Raw genomic sequence first — 12,213 nt, forward strand, 5'->3', positions numbered from 1 at the left:
ATCTAACTTGGGATCGTCTTTTTGCCATAACTCTTGCTTGACCTTCTCTATAATACATCCTAACATGAACTGGTCATGTATATGTTCCTCAAGCGTGCCATCAAATTTGCAAGTGGAAGCTAGCTTGCACTAGTGAGCCACATACACTTCAACAGACTCTTGGAGTTGTTGTACACATTTCGCAAAGTGATAACGTTCCAAGACAGTGCTGACTTTGGAAAGGTAATATTTGTCTAGCTTCTTCAAACAGACTTCAAATCGTTTAGGACCTCAGATTCTGTGTCATTTAAGTCTGGTAAATGTTTGAAAACCTCTTGCCCCTCCGAGCCTAGATAATGCTATAGTAGGGCCGACTTCCTTTCAGCACTCAGTGACACACCGTACACCCTCTCGTAGTTGAGAAATACTTTCTTCCATTTTGACCTGCGGATGTAGGGTTCGCCTGGGGTGGAGAGGAAAAAAGGAGGTGATGTGACGTTCTGCATTTTGGGAACAATGGTGTGCCTGTCACCGTAGATGTCAAGATGGTAAAAGCACTTTGAGCTGGAGCGTGCTTGTCACAGTAGCGGCGTAGTGAAGACACACTTGTGAACCATGGTGTGCCTATCACCATGATGCAGCGAGTAAGTGAAGTAGAGGTAAGAGTAAGCTGTGCCTGTCAGCGAAGAAGGCAAAAGAAATAAAACAAGTTAAAAAAACACTAAACTTTGATAGTAATGAGCTGTGCCTGTCAGCGAAGCAGGCAGTAAAGAAGGTTGTAAGCACACAATAAAGCTGTGCCTGCCAGCGAGTAGTGTATGAGCCAATTGAGTTGAGGAGGCCGTTCTCAGTTGCTTGGTACCGTCACACACAGCTGTGTGTAGCCCTCTAGACTCCAGACTAGGTTGCTAGGCAACTGATCGTTGGAGCTGCGTAGCTCCGTAGGAGGTGAGCGTTGTTGCTGTGGAGACGCAGCATTGTTGTTGTGGAGGACGGTTGCTAGGGTAACGACATGCTTGCGCGAGAGACTAGCAGCGTGAGGAGTGCGCATGAAAAAAAAAAAGAGAAAAATGGAAAACCGTTTTGTAGGACGCGTTTTTGTAGAGAATTAACTCGGGGCTGGCGGGTAGCGAACACAGTACTTTATGAGATAGCAGGGCAGCCAAGGATTGTCGTGAAGAAAGCTTTGTTCCAGAGGCTCGCAGCGCGAGGAGTGCACATGTAATTAAAAAAAATGAGAAAGGTGGAAATCAAGTCTTGTAGGATGCGTTTTTGTATAGAATAAATGCGGGACTGGCGGGGAGCGCACACAGTACCTTATGAAACAGCAGGGCAGCCAAGGATCGTCGAGTAAAAAGCTTTGTTCACTGTAGCAAGAACGATGAGTTAGGACGTTTCTGGTACCTCAATGTAGACATCTGTGGGTCCATTTCCAGGTCGTCGCCAGTGTAATGAAGTTCAGCCATATCACACAGGTTGAGGTAGAAGGAAATGATTTTATTCACTAACAGCACGTATCAGGAGGTAAAACGTCCCATCCACACAGCACCAGCACCAACAGAATTCCCAGTGTTCTAGAGCAACTCAAACTGAACGAAGGCTTTAGAATGAGGAACTCTAGACTCATTGAGAAGCATGGAACAAGATGAGATGACACATGACACGCAGGTCATTAGAGAGAGGTATACATTAGTTTATTATATATTTTTTCCATAGCTTTATTCGGATAAAAACATATCCATAAAAGAGCAAGCTCATAGAATATTTACGTCATACAAATCATGATGTGTTAAAAAATAGTATGCATACAAATTCAATACAGTGCAGAGATGTTACAGTGCAGTTATACAGTATTCAGTAACTTACTTGCTCGAACAGCAGTTTTCAAAAAGGTCCCCACACACATTTTTAGCTCGTCTCTCAATTTGGGGAGGGTCCTCAATTCTTCACTATAATCAACATAAAAATGCTTCTTAAAAAAAGGTAGTAAAAATAATGTTGCATATTGTGTATAATACTTAAAAAATAATAAAAAGTGTAAAAGAGCTTGGCCTGAGGGCCCATCGCATGGACGAGTAACAAAATCAAGATTAGATTGAAAGCCCAAGGGGAAGCATAATAGGTACAGGGCCTGCCCTTAGACGGAAGCGAAGGCCATGCTCCCAGCGACCCATAGGTTGAATCAGATAATTAGCCAATTGAAGGTCATTCTTAATATTCAGAAACAAGTCCATGCTCGGTTTACTGGACTCTTTGGCCAGTCTATCCACACGATAGCACTTGTATAGGGCCGCTCAAAGCTCCTTTTTATTAACAGTGTTTAAATAATTAGGGTTATCAAAAACATATCCATGACTAATCCTGCATAAACTGATTCTTACCTCTGCTAACCATGGAATATCCATGCCTTTTTCACATTTAGGACAATATAGTATAATCTCTCTAGTAAGGGACCCGTCTTATTTTTCTATATAGCTAGCCAAAATAAAGCAGGGTGTTCTTTAATATAGTCTTCAACATAGTGTAATTTGAATTCGCTATGGTACACATATTGGCGCAAAGAGATTGGGTCGCCCAAGAGCTTACTGCAAAACCTGTTCTCTTCATGCTGGATATTATGGCAGTTCGAGATGCCCCAAATCTCTGCACCGTATGTTGCTGTGGGTGTGAACAGTTTATTTTTATTTTTTTAAATAGGCGAAATGCCCCCTCCCCCATTGGTTGTGGTAAGCTAAATATTGCATTTATTGACTTAGAAAACTTGTTACTACAGTACGGCCCCTCCAGAGGCCATTATTAGCAAGAAGAAGACAGTCCCAAATAGGGAAAAGTGTGTGTGCTTTGTAAAATTTTTCTGCCAACAGAAAGGACATTTATCTGTGCTTTCTTGGTCCGCAAGCCATAATAAAAGATTTTTTTTAAATTGGGACGCAAATCTAATGAAACCATAAAATCCACAAAACCCCGTACTAGAAGACACAGGGCTTTAGGAGTGCGGCCCATTAGGACGGCATCATCTGCTTATAATAGGGACGGATGTATAGGGCCATTAAACCTTGGGACATCTTTGGTGAAGGTTGTTAAAAAAGCATGTAAATTATTGATGTACAGAATAAAAAGTAATGGGGCTAAAGCCCAACCCCGCCTTACCCCTCTAAAACACCAGCATTGTTAAAAACTTATCTGTGTGTATTAATTCTGATCCTAGTCCTCGTGTCTCTATGCAAATAGGCTAAAAAATGCACTAGTGTCACATCCATTCCACTTTCTAAAAGGATAGACCAAAGCCAGGATCGATAAACTAAGTCGAATGCTGAGCTCAAATCCATGAATGCCAAATATATCGGTGAACATTGGGCAACTGTATATTTTCCAATTATTAAATTTAAATTAAGGCACTGTTCTAGCATACTCACATTACTTCTAAAACCATGTTGGCAAGGGTGTACAATGGAACTCTCCTCAGCCCAAGCTTAAATCTTATTGTACAGAAACCCTACTCAGGATTTTCAGTATGGTATCTAACAAAGAAATAGGTCTGTACAGCCTGGCTGGGAGCGATCGCCCTTTTTAAAAATGTGTACAATAACAGACGTTGACCATGTACTTGGCAATGGGGAACAAATTAGGTTATTAAAATGGTTAAGCAGGAGCGGGCCCAGATATCTGGTTTATATTTGATGAGGTCTATCTACACCCTATCTGGTTCCAGGGCCTTATTGGCCAATCTTTGATTTATGGCATCTTCCACTTCAGGCAGGGACATCGTTACTCCTTTGGAATAGGCAGCTGAGCTATATCATTATCATGAGGCGAAGCTGCATATATCTCTCTGAAAAATGTGCTTCCCATTCCTCGCTAGTTATAGTACAGCTAATTGATGTTATCGTCTGGCCCATTGCTTGCATGTTTTCATGGCTGCTCAAAAGAGTTTACTATTTTTTTGGCTTGCCGTATTGGTGAGCAAATCCCATTGTTGGGCCAATGTCTCTTCCTTTCTCAATGAGGTGGCCAATTTATATTTTTTCCTTCGCAAGTTTACCATTTGTGGACACCTAGGTTTGGCCACAAGGGCCTGTCGCAACTGACATTCATGGTTAAACCATCTAGGACTATAAGGAGATAATTGGGCCGGTTTCATTAATTCTGTCTTAATAATCAAACAAAGATTAGAAAATGTAGAGACTACATCAAGACTGGGTTCATGCGCTAACCAACAAGCCTCAAGCAATGTAAGATTCTCCCTAAACACTTTATGCAATAATTTGGCAGGATCAGCTCCTCACCACACCAATTCTAAATTATCCTTGGAGAGGTCCAAATTCCTTGCCCCACACTCAATTTTATACTCCGGTTTCGGGGATAATTTAAATGCCACTTCAATCGAGTTATGATCCCCACGATGTGTTGCAACAACTTTTCCATGCGATAAGGAGTCCTCTAAATTAGGAGAAATGTAATCATAATCGATTGTGGTTGCGCATCCCCTGCCTCTAAACATAGGTTGTGTTATATCATTATTATTAGAAACAGCAACGTCCATAACATTACTCAGGTTGTGGATTATCAAGTGTTCCATCAGCTATGCGTCCCTATTACAAGTTTGAGCACTGCTAAGGTTGCCAAAAAAAGAATCTTGGGGGGGGCCAGTTCAGCATTAAAATCACTTCCCAGACAAATTCCAACTGTATTATTATCAAAGTCTTGCAAATTCCTTACGTCTGTAATGTAATTACAAAGGCTAATGAATTATATGTTTGGTTTTGTATAGAAGTCATTATTATAAACTTTAACCCCTTCAACGCGGGGCTAATTCCCCCGCGGTGCGGGGGGCGCGAGCTGGGCTCGTCATGACTCCGCCCACTCCTTTAGAACACCCGCTCAGGCGGCGAATTCGCCATGTGTGGGAGGCGCCGCGGCAGCATGACGAGTCCAGCTCGTCATGAGCACACTACCACCGTGCAGCATGACGAGCTGGACTCGTCATGAGCACGGAAAGGGTTAATCAGGTATAGGGTCGTACCGCTTTTATATCTTATAACCTGAACGTTGTCATTATAAGATGGTATAGACTTAACACGGCCTCCTCCTACAATGTTTATCCAAATAGCTAAGCCACCAGAGGGTTGCCCTGTTTTGAATGATGGTGCAAGAGTACTATAGCACTCAGACCCTTAGAGATAAATATCTTTAATAGCCCAGGTTTCCTGAAACATTAAAATATCGTATTGCCTTAATAACTGCAGCCAATCATCTAGTACTATCTTTGATTGTAGGCCAGCCAAGTTCCAACTAATTATTTTCAGGACCTGGTTATCAAAAACGAGAGCCCAATCTAAATCAGTCATGGATGTAAATCTGTATTTGTAAATGTAAATCCTTATTTGTAAAGCGCAAATTACTCACCCTTAGAGGTCTCAAGGCGCTGGTGGCCGTCGTGGAAATTATGTGAGCTAATGCCCAGAGTCACATGGTGCTGAGCTGAGCTGCCACCGGAGCCGGGGATCGAACCATTAACCTTGTGCTCCGAGGTCAGCTGCCCTGGCCGCTGCCCCACACCTTTCCACTTGATGCACTTATCAAGAGTGTAGGTAATAAATTGGCCACACTAGCTATTGTTGGCATCATTCAATCTTGGGCATTAAGATCAGTTGGCACCACAAATATAGTCTGATCAGCAAAGGAGGGTACTCCTGGCATAATACCTCTTAGTGATGGTTTATGAAAAATAACCTAATGATAAAGACAAGATTTGAGTGTGGCTAAGGGCAGTGATCTCTTGTTGTCTTAATACCGCCCTTACCACAGAAAGTTTGTGGAAATGTATTGCAATGCAATCCCATTCAATGTTTTTGGCTGAACCACCAGCCGACACCACACTCCTTACCATGATTATCTTGTTCATATCTAGAACGTTAAACTGTTTATTTTTAGATAACCAAGCCACACATTTGTTGTGTATTTCTCCCCAAGATTCATTCTGCTGTGCCTTAACCACTTGGCTGCTAGGCGTTTTCCCCCCCCTGTGCTGGAAATTGCCATTTTAGTGGCACCATGACGAGCTCAGCTCGTCATCAGCACACGACACCCGTGGGTGATGACAAGCTGAGCTCGTCATCAGCATCAAAGGGGTTAAGTGGTGGCACTACTGCCAACAGCAGGACATACGGGCAAGCAGCTGGAGGCAGACTCAACACATTGTATTCATTTTGAAACTAGTCCCGTTTGGAGAGTGATGGATAACACCATTACTCTTTCTGGAACATTCTGGGAAGTGATTAGATATGGAGTTAGGCTTGGCTTTTGAGTGGGGGAGACCTGAGGGCCATCCCCAACTAGGATATGTGAGCGATCATCACTCATGAGCTTAGAAGATACTGTTGTATCTGAGGGCTGCCGGTCAATCAGTTGTGAACCTCCGTTAGAGGAAGATACAGTTGGAAAACCATCTGCCAAGCACTGACCCCCCCCCCCACCCAGCCCCCATTAATTGGCCTATTTGGGGCTAAAAGACTTGTCAAATGATTGCTCCCTTCCACAATAACTCCTTTATTAACAGCCATTACACGGTTGCAAAATCTTTTCATTAAAGGGCCAGATTTAGGTAGCCCAAAGTCTCTAGGTGATCCAGGCGATCCAACAAAGGGTTAAGCTTCTTCTCTATTAAATTGCCAACCCGGGAGCATAATGTGTTTATAAGACTGTCATATGTTAAGTGGTTGAAGTGGTTCAGGTGTCGTTTCAGTTTGAGTATGAGAAGATCAGGTAGCATCGCTGTTCAAAGGTTTGGCCACAAGATGTGGGCTAAGTGATGGCTGTATCCAGGAGGTCAAATCCCTTTGTGGCACACTTGTGCCTGTGGGCTGTTTCCTATTGGTACAAGTGGACTTTTGTTTTTTGCTGCCACAGCCATATCATACATACGGGGGGCAGTCGTGATATGTTGGTTCATAGAAAGACTGCAGCCAGGGCCAACAGTATCCCCACCAAGGGGCTCCGAATCAAAATCAATTGCAGTTTGCGAAGAGTCACCATTGCCTAACACAAAAGCGGGTGTAACTCCACTATCGGGCACTGTCTGTGCCGCCTCACATCCCAAGGACAATCTGCACTCTCTTAGTTAGATTTAATTGGTTACGATATTAACCACCCTCTTCAACATACTGTCAATGGTGACAAAACGACGCACAATTGTAGGTCTGGTTCGTTTTGCCATAATTAATGGTTACTTCCAATAAGAGTTCTCACCTTGTATTGTTGCTACCTCTGCTGAAAGACTGGGGCCTAGCCCAGCCTTGTCTGGCCGTGGACGGGCCCAGATGGGCCTGCTCTAGGCCCGGTCTTCGCCCGGGCCGTGCCTGGTTGCATGCGACGCTGCGGGAGCCCTGTGATGAAGATAAGAGGGCTTCTGGGTTCGGAAAGCAGTATCTGAAAAAGACTATTAGTTATGGATTCCTTACCTTAGAATCAACCCCAGGAGTCAGACTAGATCGACTCTGCAATCGTCGTTGGAGTCGTGATCCCCAGACTGATGTTGTGGTATCTACTTAGATGCCACACCAGCGCGCTGATGTCGGTTCTTTCTTTTTCAGTGCCAGCCAGCACAGATCCGGAGAGAGTGGTACCTCTTGTCACTTTTTGACTGTCTTTTTTTTACTTTTGTCGACATCTTTTTTGAGTCGTTCGACTCCTGGTGCACAGAGATGTCACATCGGCAACCCAGCTTCCAGCCTTGTGGCTTCTGCCTCAAGCTGATGTCAGTGACGGATCCACATCTAGTGTGCCTCTGGTATCCGGAGTGCGGCCATGACCCGAAGTCGTGCTCTGACTGTCGGACGGTGGCCCGAAGTCTTTGCGGGAGCAGTCCCAAAAGCTTCTGGAGGCCTGAAGTCGGCTGCGCGCCGCTCGAGGTCCCGGTTGAGAGGGAAGTTGCGGGTCTGGTTGCGGAGGCATCACCACCACTCCTCGTCAAAGTCTTCGGGTAAGTCGAAGCACAAAAAGAAAGCGAAGAAGCACCTTCGCTCTTCTCGTTCTCCCCGTCCATCTGCTGATGCGCGCTTTCGGGCCCCGCGGACTCGGCTGGGGGTTCTAGGCCTTCGAGGCTGCTGTTCGGCCCCAGCGCCGCACGGCCCCAGTGATCCAGGCCTGGAGCCAGATCGACGCTGGTCAACCTTACGAATCCTCTTCCGGCACTGAATCCATTGGCAACACCTCCGCCCCCTCTGACACTGGTTGTGTTCCCAACCGACATCGACCCCAGCCTCCCCCTAGACATGGACACTGAACCGGACCGGCGTCAACCGACATCAGTACCGGCGCCGACTTGTACTTTTGTACCTTTCGCCCTGATTGGCTACCAGAGGGGGTGAGGAGGACTGGGAGGGGTCTGTGGAACCTCTGGAAGAACCGGACTGGAGAGAGGAGTTTGGTGAGTCCAGTGGTTTGGGCAATTCTCCAGACCTCGGCCTGCTTTCTCCCCCTACCGTAGCTACAGAGGAAGGTTCCTCTTACGCTGTGATGTTGCGTAGGGCGGCTGGGGACTTTAACCTTGAACTTCCTACGGTGGCGGTCAGGAGTAACCTGACCGAGGTGCTTCAACCGGCAACGTCTCTTCGGAGCCCCTGCTGCCGTTCAATGAGGCCCTCACGGACACCCTTCTAAGCACTTGGTCCAAGCCCAGTACATTGACTCCTGTGGATAGGATGATTGCCCGACGCCACCGCCCGGCTCCAGGTGACCTCATTTTCCTCTCCCAACACCCAGCTAGAGCTTGGTGGTTCAAGCCTCGACTTCCAAGGGCTCATTCCCTACTGCTCCAACTGATGAGGAATCCAAGAAGCTGGACCATCTTGGGAAGAAGATGTTTTCTTCTGCCTGCTTAGGACTGCGGTCGGTGAACACCGCATGTCTCTCGGGCTGTTACTCCCATTCTGTGTGGGACACGTTCGCGTATGTGCTGCCAGCGTGCCCGGAGGAGGCCCGGACCGCGCTCTCCTGTGCAGTTGTTGAGGGTAGATACGCAGCAAAGTTCGCCATACGATGTGGACTGGACACCGCCGAGTCGCTAGGCAGGACGATTTCAACGTCGGTAGCCCTGAGACACTACACCTGGCTGAGGTCCACTGGCTTTTCGGGTGATGTCCAATCAACTCTTTTGGACATGCCTTTTGATTGCCTATGCTTGTTTAGCGACAAAGCTGACAACGTGCTCGAGCGCTTTAAGGATTCCTGGGCTACGGCCAGATCCTTGGACTTCGCTACCACCTCTCGACCTGTACAATCTGCTTTTTGTCCCTTTTGTGGCTACGGAAACGGTGCGCCGCCACGATACCCTCCAGAGCCACAGGCCTGCGCAAGCTGTCCAGCCCCTGTGCAGCTGGGGACGTGGGACCCAGCGTCGTGGGTCTGAGGGACAGCGGGCAGGCCAGTGCACAAGTGCTCCATCTGCAGCAGCATCCAAGCCCTCCTAGTCTGACTTTTCAGGCCACCAGTTGCCAGTGGGCGGCAGGATTTGCCATCACATCCCCACTGGCTCAACATCACGTAAACAGGTGTGTTTTGCAGATTGTCCGAAGGGGCTACTCCCTCCCCTTCGAGACGACCCCTCCCTCCATGCGACCTGCCTTCCATCGCATGTCGGAGGATCACTTGGCCCTTCTCCGTCAGGAAGTTACGGCTCTTGGCCAAAGGGGCCATCGAGCGAGTCCCTTTGCCAGAAGCAGGCTGTGGTTGTTTTTTCCACTACTTCCTGGTACCCAAGAAGGACAAAGGCCTGCGTCCTATCTTAGGTCTCAGGGATGTTAACCACTTCCACCGAAAGGAGAGTTCAAAATGCTGACAATGGCTCTGCTTTTGTCTGCCCTCGACCCTGGAGACTGGATGGTAGCGTTGGACTTGCAGGATGCCTATTTTCACATCCCTGTCCTGCCTGCCCCCCGGCGTTACCTATGGTTCATGGTAGGTCACGATCATTATCACCGTGATCCCCTTTGGCCTTACCAGCACCCCTCGGGTGTTCGCGAAAGTGATTATGGTGGTCTCAGCTCATCTGAGCAGATCAGGGGTTCCAGTCTTCCTCTATCTTGAACACTTTCTGTTGAAGGCGAGTTCGCCCCAGGCTGTCTTCTCCCATCTCCAGACTACGGCGGACCTCGTGCATTCACTGGGGTTCACTGTCAACATGCCGAAGTCACACCTGATTCCCTCTCAGAAGCTCCTTTTCTTCAGGCGGTTCTGAATGCAGTGCAGTTTGTGCCCTATCCTCCTGAACAGCGAGTCCGGGATATTCGGGCTATGATCCCGATCTTTCAGCCTCTATCCCGGGTTTCAGTCAAAATGACCCTGAGGCTGCTGGGCATCATGGCCTCCTGCATCCTGCTGGTGGACTATGCCAGGTGACATCTACAGGCTCTGCAGTGGAACCTTAAGTTCAAGTGGGCACAGCATCGGGGGAATCTTGCCGATTGCGTCCAGATCTCGGAGGGCACTGCACACCAATTGCAGTGGTGGCTAACCAGGATTGGGTCAACGGCTGATCCTTCCCCAAACAGAGTTCACAGTGGTGACAGATGCATCACTTCTAGGGTGGAGCGGCCACATGGGGGAGGCGGATATCAGAGGTCTCTGGTCTCCGGCTGAGTGCGGGCTCCACATCAACCTTCTGGAGCTTCAGGTGATTCATCTTCCACTGAAGACATTCCTTTCTTCTGTCAAAGTAGTGCATGTGTTCACGGACACCACCACCTCATGTGGTATTGCAACAGGGCAGGGTGTGGTTTTGGACCCCCTGTCAGGAGGCCCTTCGCCTCTGGAAGTGGCTGGAACATCAGGGCATGTCCTTGGTGGTTCAACACCTGGCAGGTTCCCTGAACGCCAGGGCGGACAAGCTCAGCCCCCGGTGCTTGATGGATCACGAATGGCGTCTTCACTCAAAGATGGTCTCTTTGAGCCGTGGGGAGAGCCTTGGTTAGATCACTGATTATTTGTACGTATTTTAATGAGTCTAATTTAATATAAGGTACCGATGATTTTTAGATCGGTATAGATTGTAAAGTTTTTTTATTGGAGATTACGAAGAATAAATCCAGAACTGACAATGTTTGTTATTTTTTATTAATGTCTGTTTATCTATGTGATAATGAAATGAGACTTGATAACGTATTTTCCTATGTAACATATATGTACATTTTATGACTGTGCTTTTATGGTCACATCTATTTTGACCAAATAAGATTGATTGATAGATCTATTCGCCACTGAAAAGAACGCTCAATGTCTGCAGTTCTGGGTATTGGAATTTCCAAGGCGGCACTTGTTAGGCGATGCTTTTCGTTGCGAGTGGAGTTGCGGCCTTCTATATGCCTTCCCACCTATACCACTTCTGCCCATAATGCTGAAGAAGATCAAGCATGACCGGGCCCAAGTCATTCTTGTGCCTGGACCGCGCCCAGTGCCAGGACCCCTGGCCCTCGCAGACCCCAGCCCACCCGCCGGACGTACGCCGCCGCCACCCTCATCGCACTCAACGCCGGCCGATTCCCGGGCTGCTACCGAGCCACCCCGAGATGCACCCACGGACCCTTCTGCTGCAACTCCTACAAGTTCACCTGCATCCGGACCTGCACTACAACAGCACCGACCAAGACCAAGGCGAGCAACAGCAGCAGCCACCTGAAATGCATCCTGCTCAACACCCGCTCCGTCCACAGGCACGCCATCGAAATCTGGAACCTGCTCGACACCACAGCCCCAGACGTCGCCTTCTTCATGGAAACCTGGATGAACGCCTCTTCAGCGCCCGACATCGCCATCGCCATCCCAGACGGCTACAAGATCATCCGAAGGGACCGCATCAACCACACCGGAGGAGGCATCGCCATCATCCACAGGAACACCATCCGCATCACGACCAACACCGACGACACCCTCGCACCCGCCGAGCACCTGCACTTCCTGGTCCACATCAACCCCAAGACCACCCTCAGAGGCACCCTCATCTACAGACCCCCGGGACCACGCACACAATTCAGCGAAGACATCACCGACTTCATCAGCCCGCACGCCCTCTGCTCCGCTGACTACATCCTCCTCGGGGACCTCAACTTCCACCTGGAGGACAACAACGACCGCAACACCTCCACCCTGCTGGACAACCTCGCAAACCTGGGACTCAAGCAGCTGGTCACCACCCCCACCCACTACGCCGGACACACACTCGACCCCGTCTTCTCATCC

Source organism: Lissotriton vulgaris, chromosome 7 (assembly GCF_964263255.1).
Source record: "Lissotriton vulgaris chromosome 7, aLisVul1.2, whole genome shotgun sequence".
Lineage (NCBI taxonomy): Eukaryota > Metazoa > Chordata > Amphibia > Caudata > Salamandridae > Lissotriton > Lissotriton vulgaris.